We start from the raw sequence: 18,914 nt of genomic DNA on the forward strand, positions 1-18,914 counted from the left end.
ATATAGTGTGCCCTGCAGAGACGTACAGCCATTATTGTTGTAGATGTTTTCTTGGTTAATGTCCTCTTTTTATCATCTTTGTGTTGTTTGCATTGGTGTAGGAGTAAGAGGAGCATCGTGTTGGTGAAAGAAGGCTGGAATACCGCGCGGTTTAAAGCGCTTCTCTAACTCTAATGCAGAGACGCTGTTGTGTTCTGTTGGATTCTGCTATGAATATTTAACACATCCTGGCATTGATGCGTGGTTCCGCAGAATTTACCCTCTGCTGGAGTTGAAGAATCACACATGCTCCTGTGTTCTGCTGCGCCTCGTCAACTGCTTTATTAAAATAACTCACACCTACAGCAGCAGAAAGATGGAAGTGGAGCGGAGACACACGTCTCCTTTTCAGCCGAGCATTTATTCTAGTTTACAGCCAAAATGGCTGTTGGGGAGGCAAATCTCTCAGATTTCCCTACGTAAGACGACAAAAGGAAACACAAATCTCTGCGCAGTTCAACCCGTGTTTAATAGAAAGTACGGATACATCACGTGCACGTGGGCTTCATATGAACCATGTTCTCACTCTGTGGCTCCCAAGGTCTGGACGACTGCCTCCAGCAGTACATCAAAACCTTTGAGAGAGAAAAAGTTGGCGGTGACCAGCTGCTGCGGATCACCCACCAGGAGCTGGAGGACTTGGGGGTGTCCAGGATCGGCCATCAGGAGCTCATACTGGAGGCTGTGGACTTACTCTGTGCTCTGGTGAGTTCTAGGTCCCCACCCAGCATTTCCATTTCAAAGCTCCCCCCAAAAGTGTCATGTTTGTTACATAAAGGGATTTAACTCAAATTTATCTCCATTTGGGGACTAAAAAATTGTCAAAACAAACACTTGAATAAACCGCACAACAGGGAAAAGGGCGTCACTTCGCCTCAGCCTTTAGACACCAACACTCATCTACCAGATTATCTTTTGCAAATAAGCTTTGCAGACAAATCTTAAAGCTGTTATTAGTACTGACGTGGATTAAAGGAAGAGATTTCTGCTCCTAGTAACTTTTTGCATGTATCAGCATGATAAAGTTCTTTTCTGCTGACTAAAGTGTCTCAAATGTGTCGTGCCAGTGACAGCAGCGCGACACCGTGCACCTTCTGCTCTCTTCGAAAGAACGTCAAGTAATTTAACATACAACTGCTTTTGAGGGTTGGTCCGGTGCCTAATTCATGAAAGAACTTTAAATTCAGCTGTTATCCGATTAGGAGTGACTTTCACGTGTCCCTTTGACTGGTGGAGGTGGGATGTCTGGTTTCTGCTTCCTTCCCGGTAGCTGCTGGGAACCAACGCAGGGCAAACGTGTCTTTCTTCATCCATTGAGTTCCAACGGTGATGTGATAGCAGATAGAGGTGGAGGCCAGGCTGACTGCCTGCCTGGATCAGCCAGTCCTCTGTTTCCTCGCAGGATTCCTGCCTGCTGGCTGAGAAAAGCGCTCTGATATCGTGACTTTAAGTGATACTGGCTTTGCTTTGTGTTAATCAATAAGTTCCTGCTTCCAGCAGTGTGTGGGTATCAAGGAGTGGTCGTGTCACGCAGCAGTCCATCTTATCTGCAGAGAGACGATGGTGAAACTTTCTACAGTGTCTTCCACTTTGCTGTGTTCCCCAAGGCTCAGTTCTGGAGCCACACTTCATTACGCATTCTTCAGCTTGGGTTTAATTTAGACGAAAGACGTCGCCTCATGCAATTTGCTTATTTTTAAATCTTTCAAAACTTGTGGAATTGTATAATGTCATTTTGTAAGAAATTGGAACAGAGATATTTTGGGATGCTCTTTCTTTTGGGGGGGGGGTTTGTAGGTGAGTCATTGCAAGTGTTGCTGGGCCGCTTTTGAGCATCATCTGAAGCAATCTTGATATGGAAAAGGCACATTTGTGAGCAATTCAACCCGAAGTAAAAGGAGGAAGGGTGAATAAGCAGTAGGGGGGAGGATGGCATATAGATGAAGATCTGCTGGCCTGAGAGAAAGAGGCTGGATGGAGATTTAGTGGACTGAGGTCACAGATGCAATCTGAATCCAAAGTCTTCTCATCCTCCATCTCTGCACAGAGGGGGGGGGGGGGGGGGGGGGGGGGGGGGGGGGGGGGGGGGGGGGGGGGGGGGGGGGGGGGGGGGGGTGGGGGGGGGGGGGGGGTGGGGGGGGGGGGGGGGTGGGGGGGGGGGGGGGGGGGGGGGGGGGGGGGGGGGGGTGGGGGGGGCTTGCTCCTGCCAAAGCGCTTTACGTAACTGAGATTTTAGTTTTAAGTCCTCAGCCACTGCTGTATTAAATATGATTAGTGGACTCCTGTTGCACTCTCCCCCCACGGGTAACCGTGACATGACAGATGTCCACAGGCCGGCACGTGCACTTTGTTGTTGAGGGTGAGCACGGTTGTGCTTTTACTAGACATGCAAAGTGACGCAGGGGAGGGGGGCTCATGGACGGACCAGAAGGGGTTTCATTCCTCTGACGTAGGCTGCACATTTGATCTGTTTTTACTGTTTTTTTCAGTCCCAGCCTACACATAAAAAGGTCTCTCCAGGACAAACAACCTTGTTAAACAGCGAATTTCTCTCTTCTGTAGAATTACGGGCTGGAGACAGAGAACCTGAAGACACTCTCTCACAAGCTCAATGCATCAGCCAAGAACCTGCAGAACTTCATCGCAGGTAGCGGCGCAGCGGCCACTACGATGGCAGAGCCACTCGCAAGCTGCCCAATGACTTCCTTACCTCGGTGGTGGACCTGATCGCCGCAGCCAAGAGCCTCCTCGCCTGGCTGGACAGGTGAGAGTTGCAAAATGGTGCATAAAGCTCTCCGACATTTCAGTCTAATGCATTCACAAACAAATGGGTAAAACAAGGTCAAAGGGACGCCTATTCTTATGTTAATATAGAGATTTATAGATTTGAGTTCAAGGAATGATCAAGGGTTTTGTTAGATATTGGATGCTTGGTTTGTGGGGAAAGGCTGCCAACATCAGAACTTCTTGTGTAATTCTAATTAGATTTTTTAATAAAAATCATTGTAAAATGTAGAAAAGGCAGTTTGTTTCTGAGGAACTCTACATTTTATTTCGCAATACCTACATAATTGTGATCAGTGTGCTTTTAAGTCTGTCAGCTGACAAGAAACATGTTGACAGGGTGACCAAAAAGGCGTCGAGCAAGTCTATTTTCGTTTCTCTTTTTTTTCTCCCTCCATCCCAGTGTGTGTTTGATCAATTTTGAAGTTCAAAGAAGCGTGTTTAACAGTGCCTTTCTGCTCAGTACTCATATTAATATCTACATAATCGGCAGGGGTCATTCAGATTAAATGTCCACGCTTTTGTCCAATCTGAATGCATTATCTCTGACAAAGTGACAACTTGCATTTTAAATGTCTCTCATACAAATAAACAACAATAACAATACTTTTAAGTTATTTAGTGACAAAAACGTGATGTGTTTTGTGTCCCGGTAGTCTTTCGTATGTCCTTGCAAATCATACAGGTTACTTTGGTTTTGTCCAATGAGAGCCATCAATAACATTTATTCCATAAATATAATATATTCTCGAAGGATGAATGATCTAATGGTTCATTCCAGGTGCTCTTTCTTTTTCAGGTCCCCATTTGCTGCTGTGGCTGATTATTCTGTAACCAGAAACAACGTGATCCAGCTGTGTCTCGAGCTCACTACTATTGTACAACAGGTGAATAAACAGTTCCATCACAAATGCAATTAAAGAAAGACTCTGGTTTCATTCATTTTGAATGGAGATGTTGTGTTGAGACATTGGGGATCTGACCTGGCAGATCCTCAATGTCTCAGACAGCACAACAATTCACATATGCAGACGACAATATCAGCGAGATTTGGTGGAATTTGGTTTGAATTGGTGAGAGTAACAGTTTTTGGCTGAACCTCAAAGGCTTTTCTGTTTAAAAAGTCTCTCTCTCTAGTCCACAGTAACAATCAGAGCACGTCAATGAATTCACACAGCAGAATAAATTCTGATATTACAGCACAATTTTTTCCCTTTTAAGCCCACCAGTTTTTTGTTGAAATGTGTTTTGTATAACGTGCCGCCTGGTTGAGCTGAAATAAAGATAATGGGTCTGATCAAGGTGAGATATGGTTTGAGTTTAGTGCGTTTTCCTTTTCCTCAAATGTCGTTAGCCTCAGCCTTGATCACCCCTCTGAGCAATCAGCAAAGAATGAGAAAAGCTATTCTTTTATTTAGAGGAGGTGATGATGAAAATGCAAATTGCAAAAACGAAAGGTGGGAGTGAAAAAGGTGAGTGAGGGAACTAAAGACAGAGAAAGGCTGGCAGAGAGAGAGAGAGAGAAAGAGAGCGATCTGCCTCCGCATTAGTGATTCATTTGTTTGGTGTTTGCATTTGGTTGTGCATGTCTGTGTGGGAGTGTTGGGGTTATAGGTGCCAAGCTTATATCCACCTACAGCCAAAATGCCAATAATAACCAATTTAACACGCTCTGTCACCCTGCAGGACTGCTCTGTGTACGAAACGGAAAACAAAATTCTGCACGTGGTGAGTTCTTGCACCCGAGCGAGGCTGTAACGTGCACACTGCGAGTCTGCAGCCTGTGCATCTCTAACTGCTCCCTTCTTTCCCCCTCAGTGTAAAACTCTGTCGGAGGTGTGCGACCACATCATCTCTCTCTCTTCAGATCCTATGGTCTCCCAGGCTGCACACCTGGAGGTTGTGCAGCTGGCCAACATCAAATCCACCGAAGGACTGGTAAGGCCTTGGAGAACAGCCATTGAGTTTGTCTCTCTGTAAGAATAAGTAGATTTACATCCATATTTGTATCCCAAAAGGAAATAAATGTGAAATAATAAGGGCCATTTCATGAGTTTAACATGTTCCATTTGAAATACTAGACAACATTTATAGTTGCAGTGTTAATTGTTCACCGTATTTTCCCTATAGAAATGACAAATCACTGTATTTTTCTCTGATGTGTGGAGTGAACCACAATAGTATCACTTAAACATAACGAATTAAGATGTAAGTGATATATAAGCCTTATTCATTCCTCTTATGGCCTTTTGTCCTTCTTCTTCTTATTATTATTAACAATAGAAATAGGACTGTTGTGGCTAATAAAGGCACGGTGGAATTTATTTTTAATAGACAGTAGGTGTCCTGCAGTCTGAAAGAATCATACCTTTTACCGGTATAACAAGAGTACTACTAAGAAACAGAGAATTCTATTCCATGGTTTTTATAACTATCTTAAAAAGTTTATAGTAAATGCTATTAGTGCTAAACAACGGAGACATGTTTCAAATTACTGATTACGACCTTTTTCGTTTTGAACGATTTTGCATGTTTTATCCCTCATGTGTGATCTCTCACTCCTTGTTAAGCAAAACGCTATAAGGGCGTCTTTTTACAGCGTTGTTTTAAAGTTTGATGAGGCATTGACAGGGGTCAAATGTTTCTGTGCTGCTGCGCCGCTGCTGCTGCTGTGCTGCTGCTGCTGCTGTGCTGCTGCTGCTGCTGTGCTGCTGTGCTGCTGTGCCGCTGCTGCTGCTGTGCTGACCAGGATAGTGCTGCCCACTGCAGCTGCCCCAAATCTAGGTTTTGATGAGCTTGTGGGCACACGAATAAGCTGACAAAATGCAACATGATAAGCTGCCCGTCAATAAATATATTGTGAAAAGCACATGGGCAGAAACAAAATGCACAGTGTGCACAACTCTATGTGGACAATATGAACCAAGCCTAGACTCAAAGTAGAGGCATGTTTGTGACCGCGGTGTAACCGTTTGCACTTTGTCAGACTCCATTCTTGCACTGACCTACACTTACACATAAGCACCCTGCTGGGCACATAGATGTCCAACCCCCACTCAAAATACAAGAGGGGGCAAGAAAATTCTCTCATCCGGTTCAGTAAATCCTCAGCACAGTAGGGACGAGTGGCTAAGAATAAAGCTTCTACAATTATCTTGGAGGTTGGCGTGCTGCTTCGTGTGCTTTGTGTGCGACTGCAGATATCCGAGTGTGCTTTCAAAATGCCTTTTTAACGTGTTTGTTTTTGGGCAGGAGACAAAACCGTATTGACAGAGCACTAATCGCCATGTGCAATTTCAATTTACCTTAAAGAGCCTTTGAGACTCATCACATGACTTTAAGTCAGATTATACGGCGTTGTGTTTGGAAAGCAAATCCTGGAAATGTGTTTTCCCTGCTGCTCGTCATTAACTAACACAAATTCCCCGTTAGGTTGCACTGCAGACATGAACATATATGCTGTGTGCACTGACGATTGTGCTGACCTCCCACAGGGCATGTATATCAATCAACATATGATGGTTTGCATGTCATCACTGGGACGACTGAAGGCGTAGTGTAAACCTCTTTGAGCTCCCTCATGTAGGTGTTTGTCTCACTGCATATTCCTGTCTAATGTTCCATGCAGTTGTGTGATTTGCTTGATGAGGAGCAGCAGGCTATGGTCACGTTTCTCTGCCTCTTCCATCAGTCCCTCGCTGACCGCTGTAAGAAAATCCATGCTGGAGATGAAGTCATTCAGGTCAATCATCAGACAGTGGTAAGAACCCTCTGCTCATTTCATCTAATCATTCTATCTTTCGGATTCCTAATTATATTTCCATAAGCCAAGCAAGTGGATGATTCTGATGCTTTTAATGTACATTTTCTACATATTTCCGACCCTTTTTTAGCGAAGTCACAGTGGGCCAGCAGCTAGACCTGCACTACCTGTGCTCAGTGCTGCAGGCAGCTTTTGACGATGTAACGTTCTGACTGAATGGGACCGCAGCATCACAAGGACAATCGGATAGTCAGGTTTATTTAACTCAGGTCACCACAGCATCTCACCCAAAGTACAATCTCTGGCCCTCAGAGAGATGCAGAATTTAAAAATGAATATGGCCTCATCTGCTCACTGCTGGGCTGTTGGACAGCTGAGAGACGTTTCTCATTCCACAAAATGCTTTAAGACCTCCAGCTTCAACTGGAGTTGCAGCCAAATCCAGTAGATCTGAAGTAAGTGGTGGCTGCCTGTGTAGCCGCTGCTGCCTTGTGTGCAGTCTAGCGTGTGTTTTGGAGAGCTGCTCACCAGCTTCCTCTCAGTTATGGAGCAACAAATCATGATAATCACATGCAAACTTTAAAGTTAAATGTGCTCCTGATTCCAATGACCAGCTATTCCAACGAGTTATTTATTATGTTTTTACTAAAATATGGAAAAATTATGCTTTTATGAGTTGAATGGATGATTCAAATGGATCAACGTTGAGAGTGTTTGTCCCACAAATGTATATTTTGACATTTTTCTTATTATGGGAACTGCACAGATTTCCTCTTGCTCAAATACTAATATGAAATTCAGAGTAAATGAAAGCAGAAAACTTGCAGCGTTTGAATATAGCACCCTTTGTCTACAATAATTGCTACTTGTATGTGCAAGTGGCGAGGTGTCGCTCATCTCGCCCACCAATTGCTGCCATTTCTGTCAAGGCTAAGTGCAGATGCAGACATGGTTTTGGCAAAGATGGATTCGGAGCAGTGAGGCTGGTGTGTATGCCATGTGTCGTGCAACCATAACAGCTCTTTATATTTACTGTATTATGTGTTCTGGACTACACGTGGGAGCTGGACTTGAAGGAGAGCTAGTTCTGCTGCACATCACGAATGAGAAAATCAGCAGCAGCTGAGTAAATTTGACCGCTAAGTGGGTGATGGCAAACATGTTAAATCAGATGTCTCGGCTGGTTGCCGAGCCAAAAGGGCGCTGTCACTCAAAGTGGCTCCCTTAACCTATTCAGCCCTCTGAAATAATGTAATTTACTTGAGCCTGTAGGTATGATCATGGTGGATAGCCGACTGTTGCAGCAAATCGCTGCAAAATGTAAACAGGGGGTTGTATTCATGGTATTCCAAGAGGAAGGCGGTTCCATTCCTATTTTAGCTTAACTGAGTGGGTTTTCTCCAGGCACCCCAGTTTCCACCTACAGGCCAAAGAACATGCACTTTGGATTAATTGGAGTGATGTGTGCTCTGAGATGGATGGATGGATGGATGGATGGATGGAAGGTCGTCATATAGGAATGATGTAATCTGATGGGCGTCCCTTCAGTCAACATGCAGGACGATGCAAGCACGTGAAAAAGATTAAAAGAACAAAGAAAGTCTTTACCATCAAACAATTCTTAAGATAAGACAATTGAAAACACTCAGTAACATTTTGGAGTTTTGCTGCTTTAAATTAAGTTTATTTGGGTTCTTCCTGCAACGAATACATGCTTTTAGTTATAAAACCTGCCTGCTACCTTTAATGCATTTCCATGTGAAGGATTTCTCTGTAATAGTTGTCAAGGTGAAAAATGGCTTGGAAGGGACCAGAGTGACTGCAAGGTCACTGCCTGAAAAATGCCCTTGTTTCTAACTGTTCGGAACACAGGAAACGTACTGAAACTCACTGCTAGCAGCCAAATGAGTGGAGATTTTCACCCCAAACTAGATGTGGCATATTTGGTTCAGTTGCAGACGCACTCACTCTGGGCGTGAATTGCGTGCGTGTGTGTGCATCTGTGTGTTAAATGTCATCAAAACTGGGTTAGCAGTTATTTGCAAAGCATGCAGCTGTTCAGAACATCCAACATCACAGGAGCGCCTGCAGATTAGTATCACAGGAGGGTACAAGATGCCCTTCGGCATCCAGGGACGTGCGCGGCGGCCTCGCCAGCTTCACAGTCTGCAGGCTGTTGTGCACAGCTTCTAACCATCATGATCTGTGTGCCTTATTAGAATAATCACCACCAACCATGTGTGGGAAAAAAGGCCGAGTCCTCTCGTCTTGTACTTAGTCGTCAGCCTATGAAAGTGGCGGTGGTGTTGCGGACCCCCTGACCACGCTGTTGCTGTCTCGCTAGGTGGGCTGGCAGCTGAAGAACTTGGTGAACCTTTGCGTGGGGACCCGGCAGGCGTGACCCTGACGCTAAAGAAAACGCCCGCAGAGCACTCTGACTTCAACCCCCGCTCTGCTCAAGAACATGAGATGGAAACCGTTGGCTCTGCAAGTACGAAGGCGCTTTTCATTTTCATCCTCCACAGACGTGTGTGATGTTCATGTTTGTCTGTTCGCGAAAAGCGCCCGCGTATATATGGATCCTTGGATGGGTCCCAACCGACTACTCAGAGACCAATACCCCCAAAAGGCTGTAAATAGAAACGTGAGGAGTGTGGATGTAAAGGTCGGGTTATTCCAGCAGGGATCAGCTTTATAAACCGCTCTGTTCAGTTTTTGGCATTTACATGTAGATATTTGTGGCCATGACTACTATTGTGCTTATTTATGGCTACATTTTTTCAGCTTGCCACTTAATAGATTCAGCATAACTTGAATACAAGGTGATGCATCGGCCCTTCGATGCATCTGTTGTCCTAGTTTGGCCACTTTGGTGAGGATGGGATGCTTGAGCCAGATTGGTATTAATGTAGCCCAGTCTGGTTTCTTTGTGCCCCACGCCAGAAAAAAAAAGTGCTCTCTCCTCCCCGTGGGCCCTGAAGCACAGTTCTACGTAGGTTACCTTCTGCTTCATCACTCATCCCACCCATTTCTTTCTTCTCCTCCACCCAAATCAAAGTTGCTACTCCGATGTGGGGGGAGAATCAAAACACTAATGTTTCTACTGTGGGACTAGCTTAAATCAAGCGTGTTAAGGTGTTACAAAGACATCAGAGCCCTGCGGTAGCTGCGCAACACACACACACCACACACACACACACACACACACACACACACATACACAGATGATGGGTAACAAATTGTCGATGTTACTCATCTGGTTTTGGAGTTTTAAAGTTCAATGCGTTGCTGACAATAATACCTAGAATCAAGATTTGCACCTTAGTCTGGAAAGTGATTCTAACTCCACCAGAATTCTGTGCCCCATGTAATGTAGGACCGAGTTTCCCTAACCTGAGCGTGTGGACTGAATGGACTGCACAACAGCTCGCCTCGCCGAGTGGCGGCGGTCAGAGAGAAAGAAACGAAACATACATTACACTGCTCATTCACGGATGAGCTGCTCAACTGAGCAAATGGTGTCTGACCAACTGTCTGAACTCCAAATTGTCAATGTTGTCACTCTCTGCATCCTCCATCCCCCTCCCTCTCTCCTCTCTCTGTCTGACTCCTTCCCAGTGCACGCACTTATTCTCGCTCACACGCAGCCGCTCTTCCCCCAAGAGCCCGAGCAGCAGCGTCACCCACACCGACCAGCACTTTAAGCACTCCCTCTAGGGAGAGCAGCTGCGCCCTGAAGGACCTCTACATCCCCCCTCCACCATCGGAGCCCTACACCCCCAGGTGAACACACACAAGCACCACAACCGTTCCTTTCCAAAGAAGGTCACTCACAATGTGTCCTTAAAAACAAAGTGTGAGATTCAAGGCAACAACAAAAACATCCAGTAAAACTTAACAAGCATATCAAACTTACGGCCAGGGAAAACAAGCTAATAAGGTTTAGAACAATTCACAAGGTTAATTCATGAATAATAAATATGTTTGATGAGGTATTTTAATGATAAAATACTTCTTGTTCCACAGAGACGAGAAGGGGAACATGCCAGGTGAAAGTACTCAGTCGGACGTGCACGTGTGGAGAGATCGGAGTCACCAAACTCCTACCTGGACCAGGAGTGTCGGGGGCAGTTTCCTCTGGTGGAGGAAGACTCCATCCTGTACTGTTATGAGTATGACCAGAACCAAGAGGTGCCATCCCACCGCAGGGAAAGCACAACCCACCTATGGTAAGACTTCTGTGTGTGTGTGTGTTGTGGTGTGTGTGTGTGTGGGTGTGTGTGTGTGTGTGTGTGTGTTGGTGTGTGGTTGTGTGTGTGTGTGTGTGGGTGGACAGCGATATGATGTTGACATTTCCTGCCATGCCTCCTTGTTCTAAGGCAGGCTCAGGCCCATTTCGATGCCGGTGGAATACAACTGGGCGGGTGACGGCGAAGATCTGGTCAAGCTGAAGAGAGAGAGCAGGAGAGGTGAGTGGGAGGCAGCAGGACGCGAGAGAGGAAGAAGAAAGGGAGGCAGAGAAAGGATGGGTGAAGAGAGAGAGAAGAGAGAGGGATGCTGAGGTGGGTGGGTGGATATCTCATAATATCCTAACCCTCTCAGATCTCCACGCCAAAAAGAATCTAGAAGGATGAGCTGGCCTGTCAGAAACTGATAACATGCCGGATATCAATTTCTGCCTCCGTATCCTCCATATGTTCATCATCCGTCGCTGCTCCCTTTCCCCCTCTATCCCGCGCTGTTTTGCGCTCTCAGCTTCTCTCGCTGTTTATCTTTAATCCTACTCTGTTGCTTTGACAACTGTGGAAATACATCCAACCGCAGGTTCTCCCATTCCTGTGCTACAGTAGGAGGGAAAATGCTGCGTGAGGGGTCGGGCTTCAATCTCAAAGAAAGACGTTGAGTGATGTGTTTTGTTTCCTCGGGGACGTTGGCGGCATGTTGCTTTTTCACTATAATTAGACAACAATTTGAATTTTTGAGGCGTTCGCCCTTGGCAACAGTCCTAACGTGGTTTTTCTCATCAAAAACCATCGACAATTGATACGTTTTTTTCACCAGTCATGTCCAGCGTTGATTTTTCCTACACTCTGTCCCTGCAGAGAACTCCCTGCTGCGCTTTGCAAGTGAAGATAAAGGCCCAGGGGAGGACTTTTTACTGGGACGGAGCTGAGTCAAAACAGGAGAAGAGCGACCGAGGAGGAGGCTCACCCCATTACACCCTCATCCCCGCCCTCCAATGGAAGTGTCACACGTCCAGCTCCGACTCTGCGTCCCTCTACCACGTGAGTCCCGCTGCAGGCGGTTGCAATAAAATCCCCTTTTATCTGCACGTCACGTTGTCCTTATTTCCCGGATTCATCGCAGGTGTTTGAACGATCCTCGATGAGGTCAAGGTCAAAGAAAAAGAGCAAAGGTACGAGGGTCCGTCGGAGCGTTCAGGGCCGAGCGTCTGGTTTGTGTGGGAGCTTTCTGAACCTTTCCTGTCACCTGCAGCCGGGAGCCCCTGTATCTTCCATCAGTAAGAGGGCGGATCTCCTGCAGGGACCTGGGTCAGGGGGACTGTGAAGGCTGGCTGTGGAAGAAGAAGGACGCTAAAACCTATTTCTCACAGAAGTGGAAGAAATACTGGTTCATCCTGAAAGACACGTGTCCTATATTGTACATGAAATGAGGAGGTGAAGACATTTTCATTAGATATATTCATTTGCACAACCCGGCTTTTCCGGTAATATTTTATTTTATTACCCTTCGCAGGACGAGAAGGCAGAAGGCTTTGTCAGCCTTCCAGAGTTCAAGATTGATCGTGCCAACCGAATGCCCGCAGGAAGTAGTGAGTACTTATTTTCATCAGCAAACAACAGTGTCCTCCTGTTGGCGCATTTAGGAGCAATCATTCAAATGAGTATTCAGTCACGAGAGAAATGAATTATGCAAACATCCATTATTATTTTGATTCATATAAAGATGGAGTCTCAGTGTTGAGTGGGTGATTTATGGATTGACGCATTGAGGCAGATGAAAAAAAGTGACATACATGATACATAATGGCTGAGATGGAGAAATGAGGGAGACAATCATTCGTAAAATAGATAAATACCACCGGACAATGCACAAAATCGCCTATTGACACCCCCCGGGCGGGCCGATTAAGATCAACCATGCAAGAGAGGAATGATGACAGGATGATGGGCAAAAATAAAATGCAGCATAATCAGGCTGAAGAATAATGTAATAAATAATAATAACATTTGAGGAACTGCAGGAAATATACAGAGATTATTTACAAATCACACAATGCCGTGTTTGATTAGTCGGAAGAATATTAAATGTGTACATGATAGGTTTCATGTGTTTCCCGTGGATACGGTATTAATTCAAATTCTAGATTTATCCTTTTTTTTTTACCCCATATGCATACTTTTTATGTCAGCAAAGGTATACCACTGTGTATAAATTTTGTTCTTCTATTACAAAAAGCATTGTAATCTATTGTGCTTAAAAGAATTCCTTCCCTACACTGTTTATACAGTTCAATAAAGAACGTCCCATTTCATCACACTTGTAAGTACATTTGCCACAATGTTTTTGGCGCAGGGCTTATTTCCTATATTCCCTCTCAACCACTGGACTCATGTTGTTTCTTTAGACGTGTAGGGGCAGCTTTTGGCAATAAGCGGGAGTGTTTATTTGACGAAGTGAAATCCGGCAGTTCATGCGTCACTCTCCGCCATAATGAATGTGTGGTCTGTTTTATCGCTGCAGCCTTGTGTATTCACATGCTAATCTCTCCTATATGTCCTGGTTTTTGCGCTTAGTGCGATTCAACATAGCATCCGTTCTCTTCATCAGCGCTTTCAAAGCGTGCCACCCAAAGATAAAGACCTTCTACTTTCGCAGCGGAAAATGTAGACGACATGTCCCGGTGAGTTAATGAGGGCTGCGATAGTCGGGATGTAAACTCCCACAGCCTCACCACCACCCGCACCCCCCCACCTCCACCACCAGCACCCTTTCCTCAGAGGACAGGAGTTCTCGCGAAATGGAGCGGATCCAAACCCGAGACTCACACACAGGCCACACACAACAAACATGCTTGCAGAAAACCTTTTACATGCTGCCTTAACCGCTGTGATTCATGCCTGCCCCCTCCCCACAGGTGGCTGAGTCCGCCTCATATGGCGTTGCAGGCTACTCTGAGCAGGAGAAAATTTGCCAGGACCAGGTGAGATTAGTCACAGGCGTATTTGCAAAAGGTTTCTTTGCTGCAGGCGGCTGGTCAGCGGTTATATAATGGAGGCTGCCTGCTAGACTTCAGGACGTCACGTCGCTGCTTTCAGACCGCCGGCGGATGAATGAACGTACCAATAATTATTTTGCTGCTATCAGAGGGTCACGGCTGGTAATTTTCCCACTCACTGCATGCCACCATCCAGCACAAGTTCACAATATAGAGTAGACAGCAGAGGTGAGGACGGTCACAAGCACGCAGAGAAATGTTGTAAACTTTAATGGCTCAGCCGGCTGGTTTTCACTTCGAGAGTGACAAGAAAGCAGACCTGAAACAGAAGATCCGGGGAGGAAACCCAGGATTTCGGTGGTCTCCTGACATCAGCTTGTAATTGGAGCGTTTGATTACAGTTTGGTGATGCTGTCCAAATATTTCGAGCCCTGAATATTAAGGTACTCTGGGAAAAAAAGATCATTTCCAAATGGTGCCAGCTGTGAAAACAAATGAATGTAGAAGTCGGGCCTTTGTTTTAATCCATCGTTGTGGTTTAAATGGTGATTGTCAAAAGGATCACGGTTCCACATATAAACTACAAAACCCTCCAGCATCACCACTCATATTCATTCCACGTGAATGCTGTTGAGTTACAGGGTTATTAACAAACAAACAAACAAAACACCAACCTAAAATTGCTTTAAGTTCGTGTTTATTCCGATGCAATTCTCTGGAAAACCAATTAAAAGATCTGATCTGTGAATCAGCGGCGGAGGCTTTTTAACACCTCACGCTTCCACGTCTGCTTAGCAATGAAATCTCCTCTCTGAATATTTATGCTAATTTTAGGAGATGAAGGCTTGTTTATTATTTCATATACTGGTTTTTGATCTCCGGCAACAGGACAGGAAATAATGTAACCCTGGTGCTTTTCTGAGGAGCTTACATAAAATCCTCGCAGCAGTGGGCGAGTGAGATGAGGTTTGTCACCGGTTTTACAGAGACGGGGCTTCATTCTTCACCATAAAGTTACAAAATTGGACCATTAACACCCCCGACAAGACAAAAAAACGAGACATTCTCGTCTTTCTTTTGAACCGGCACTGTCTCATCACTCCCACGCCACACCAACACGGCAGTGGCACCTTTCAGACTGCAGTTCCACGGAGAAGGATGATCTGCTTGACCTGAGGCTTCGGCTCAAAGCAAGACCGATGATTAATTGCACAAGAACCATTTTTAGATTTTCTGCAAGCTGGAAAACTCCCTGCTTCTGTTGACGGATGGTTCTGCTGCTAGTGTTCAGGTTTCTTTGGTTCCGCTGTGGTGATCTCGTTATATGTGGAAATATAAAGAAATGATATTTGAGCAATTAGCACAGAACAATATTTACACATAAATAAACAGTAATGCCAAGTTATTTTTTTTAGATTGTGGGATATTTCCTTTTTTAATTGTTATATTTCGTATTATTTGTTACCAATAGGGGGCGCCTCTGCATTTCAGCAGTGCTTGAATGTTTTAAATGTTCTTTTCTGCTGTAACAGAGAGATAAATAACAGGCTATTTCTTCATGACAGAATATTGGAGTGAGAGTGATCACGAGGACATGGAGATGCCCTCGATGTCCAAACAGGACAGTCCCCCTCCCCCTTATGACACCTACCCCAGAGCATCGTCGGTGAGGCCCACAGCCTGCTGTCTACATATGGGCATCGTAGCACGCCGCAAAGCCCCACCAACCCTGTGTTTGTGTTTAGGTGAGCCCCTACCTGGAGCCCAAACGCGGTCACCTCTCCTCCTCCGACACATTCCAGTCCCGCTCCTCTCACGAGGAGTTCCACTCAGAGCCCCTCGACGCAGGCAGTGGCAGCAACAACGGCATCTCGCCCGGGCAGAAGATGAGCAGCCACAGGAACTCGTGGCAGGAGCAGATGGAGACCAACATGCGGCTGCAGTACCTCCAGACGTTTCCCGGTGAGGAGACCCTATTGATTGACGACAGTGATCAACTGGCAATGGAGTACAGACGGCAGTCCACCCTGCCACCACCTCGAAGCCTGCTGCAGGATCACTACAGGGCCCTGCCCCTGCCCCTCAGGGCAAGCATCGATTCGGAAGTGGGTGGGAAACCCCGCAGCTTCACACTACCCAGGGACAGTGGGCTCCACGCCATCCTGGCTGCTACCGCCGCTGCGTCTGAACAGAGAGAACCCCAGCATTATCGCTTGGAGCGGCCCGGAGATCCTGGTAAGACCAGCGGAATCCTCATATCCAAAGAAATATTTAGGAGAACAAAATATTGCGTCACAGCAGAACGACACCACGGAGCCTGAAGCAAGACGGGATTCACGACATCTACGCGCGGCTTCGTTTCACATGATGCTTTATTAAAAACACGTGCTTACATATATTTGCATTTTAGTAATACCCAGTTCAGTTCCAGTTGAAATGCTCACATAGCAGGATGTGTGGTGTCAGTGTAAAGGCGATAATCCGACAGGGCCGGGTGGGTGGCCAGGAGAATCACATTTATTAACATTAGCCTTTAATCGCTAAACGCAGGACCTCTCCAGCATATCTTTCTCTTCATCTGCAGTGGTGAGCAAAGTGCACCTCCTCCTTGTCAGCTATTCTGTCAGAGCCAGCAAAGAGGTTGGGCCCTCATGTTGTTTTATTGGACTGGATTGGCAGCAGCCCTTTAAAACCCTCCAGGGCAGATGTCTAAGTAAAATGAAATTTAGTGTCCCATTTAGTGAGTATGGTTGGCAGTCCTCTCTCTCTCTCTCTCACACACACACACACTTCCACTCACTCTCGATCTTTTTTGCCAATTTGAGATGCCACAGTGCCTCTTGGCAGTGCTTGAATGGTGAGGCAAGTAGGAAACCTTTTCAGGCCGTGTTAGTGCGGAATCCAGAGCAGGATAAAGGAACCAGCCCCAGGCTGCTCAGCTTGTCCTCGTTAATCCATTTCTCTCTTATCCAGTTCACTCACTCCAGAGAGAAGGGAAAAAGCACGAACAGGCATCAAATATGGTGATGGTGTATTTCACACACATTCAGGATTCACCAAAAACACAAGTTCGTCACTTAATTGTAGTGCTCAGGTTTCGCCAACAGGGGGCAGTGTGTATTAAGAGGATACAGCAAGATCTGAAGATGCGCTTTAACTTAATGTTTAATGCTCTTCGATTCGAATTAACACTGAATAGTTCATTTAAAAATAAAAAATGATGTTTGCCAATAAACAAACAATAAAATCTGCAATTCATTAGCAGTTGCACATACGTATTCAAGATGTCAATGACATTATTTCTCTTCTGAAATATCAGAAAAACTCACTTATACCATCCAATAGGTGCTAGACAGGACTGCAGGATGCAGGCAGACTCTCTGGGAGATTTGTACCGGGCTCTGGAACAGACTAGCCTGGCTTCCTCAGCTGACCATAGGTCAACCAGCCGCCTTGAATACAAGCGCTCATTTGTGCGCCGAGTCAACGACCCTCTGCTCAATGACAAACTCCACCGGCTCCGGATCCTCAATAGTTCCCTCAAGGTGTGGTACTGTGCTTTTGATAACATTTGACCCATGGGATTTTGGTGGAGTGTTAACGTACCTGTTTTTATTTTTTGGGTCCCTACAGAATGTTCCTCTTCAGGACACAAACAGATCTATGGGCTTTTTAGGGTGAAGTTGAGTGAACGGATTGAAGCTATTCCCTCTGCCTGTGCCTCACAGAGCCAACATCTTCCCGCTGGAGATAACTGGCACCTGAAGTCTTTATTTTTCCTCCCTGCTCAGCGCTCTGTTCTCCTACTCCTCCTCCTTCCCCCCAGCTCAGAAGCACAAAGACTCGGTATCGTTAGAATCCGGGGAGACTTTCCGAAGAAGACAAAATAGACGACTGGTTTGATGAATAAATGAATTTATGCACTTTGTGATGACTTGATTAAGAGCTTTGAACCGGATGCATGTCTGGCCCCCCTCCTTCGCTTCTGTTGGCTTCATTTCTGCAGGAGTCGTGTTCGGTCGCTATGTTTGATTCGCTGGAGGAATTAAGCACTATTTTGGATGTACAAGACATTTTGTCGTGCATGTGTGTGTGCGTGTGTGTGCGATTAAGGTTTGTGCTATGGCTGTACAGGGTGTTCAACGTATATTTAATATTGCATCATCACAACAGACGTCACCACATGATGTAACGGGGTACTACTGCAAAGTGTAACTCAAGTGCTGTGCCTCAGTGATTGTGAATGTATGTTGTGCTTTTCCAGGACGGACGGAGAAAGTTCCGAAAGCAACCGTCTCCTCAAAAACAGCGCTTGATGGCAATAATGAGCTAGTATTGTAAATTACAAAGGAATCATCCGGATATTTTTGTATGCATGCTGTCTATATAGTTGTTTGTAAAACATCTTTTGTATTTCGAGGTACTTTTGAACACTAAACACCCCCCACACACACACACACCACCACCACCATGTTGTGTTTTTAACACGTGTTTTACAGTATAGCCCAGAGTATTTTTTTTTAAGTGTTCACCACGTGAAAGATGAAAATCTGTATTTATTAAGTGTTTAATGTACAAGCATGCTTTGTGAAATACATTGCAATGGCATTGGACAGTGACTGACGTTGCACACGTGTGCCATATTGTAGCTATATTACTTTTTTTATGAAATAAATGACAGTGGCACACGTAAAAACGGTTGCTGATTGTTACTTTTGCCTCTGTCATAATTCCATTTCTATACGTGACGAAGGCTTCAGAGGGTGGCGATCTGCCAATGTGGCGTAGCTCAGCTCCTCTTCATGGTAATTATGAGTGACAAGAAAGAGGATCTTTACAGGACACGAGGGAAAACTAAAACATTGCCATTGCTGATTTAATATGCATGGACACAATTTGGTTTTAGTAATATTTTGGCCTGGTACAAGATCTATTTAGATTAATATTTTCCTGAGCCTAAAGATGCAAAACAGAGTCTGATGGTATGAAAATCACAGTAGTTCAGTGTCAATCAAAAAAGGGGGCATTTAAATTCCATATATACCCTCAAATATAGATTTAGGATTAATATTCATCAGTATCTTGTTC

General features: G+C 45.3%; 1 pseudogene; it reads left to right on the forward strand.

Moving 5' to 3' along the window:
- The first annotated feature begins 555 nt into the window (after positions 1-555).
- LOC115252747 (connector enhancer of kinase suppressor of ras 2-like) lies at positions 556-18,522 on the forward strand (annotated as a pseudogene).
- Positions 18,523-18,914: the final 392 nt, after the last annotated feature.

This window comes from Takifugu rubripes, chromosome 15 (genome assembly GCF_901000725.2).
Source record: "Takifugu rubripes chromosome 15, fTakRub1.2, whole genome shotgun sequence".
In the NCBI taxonomy this organism is placed as follows: Eukaryota; Metazoa; Chordata; class Actinopteri; order Tetraodontiformes; family Tetraodontidae; genus Takifugu; species Takifugu rubripes.